We start from the raw sequence: 561 nt of genomic DNA, 5'->3' as shown, positions 1-561 counted from the left end.
GTGGAGTGGGAGTGGGAGGAGGGTGGAGTGTGGAGTGGGAGGAGGGTGGAGTGTGGAGTGGGAGGAGGGTGGAGTGGAGGAGGGTGGAGTTGGCCAGCATGAACCCCGCCTCTCTCAGTCCCTCTTCATGATGAAAAGGCCATTCAGATCATTCAAGCCCACAGCTTCCTGGGACCATCGAGCGACCCGCCTCTGGTGGATTCAGGGGCCCACTGATGATCCATTAATTATTGTTGATCCACCTTCCTCATTGAAGCTGCTGAGCTGATCTTGAAAGCACCGCCCGGTCTGCCCCTCGGGTGGACCCATTGGATCCCACGGCCACTCTGGGACGTCCTGCGGTGGTGACAGGCGATATCTAAATGCAGGCCTGCCCTTCTGAGGAGTTTGGGCCCAGGGCCCACTGACCCAGCTCCATCTTGAGGCGGGAATAATCGGGGTGAAACTCAACTTTCAGGCAGGGCGGCGAGCGCCCAAAACGGGCGGTAGCGGATCAGCCGCCCGCTACACACCACGCCCGGCTTTCGGTTCCACTGAAATCAATCCGCTGCCGCCCATTTA

The sequence above is a fragment of the Heptranchias perlo genome, chromosome 24 (assembly GCF_035084215.1).
Source record: "Heptranchias perlo isolate sHepPer1 chromosome 24, sHepPer1.hap1, whole genome shotgun sequence".
Lineage (NCBI taxonomy): Eukaryota > Metazoa > Chordata > Chondrichthyes > Hexanchiformes > Hexanchidae > Heptranchias > Heptranchias perlo.
Note: the sequence above shows the minus strand (reverse complement) of the source record.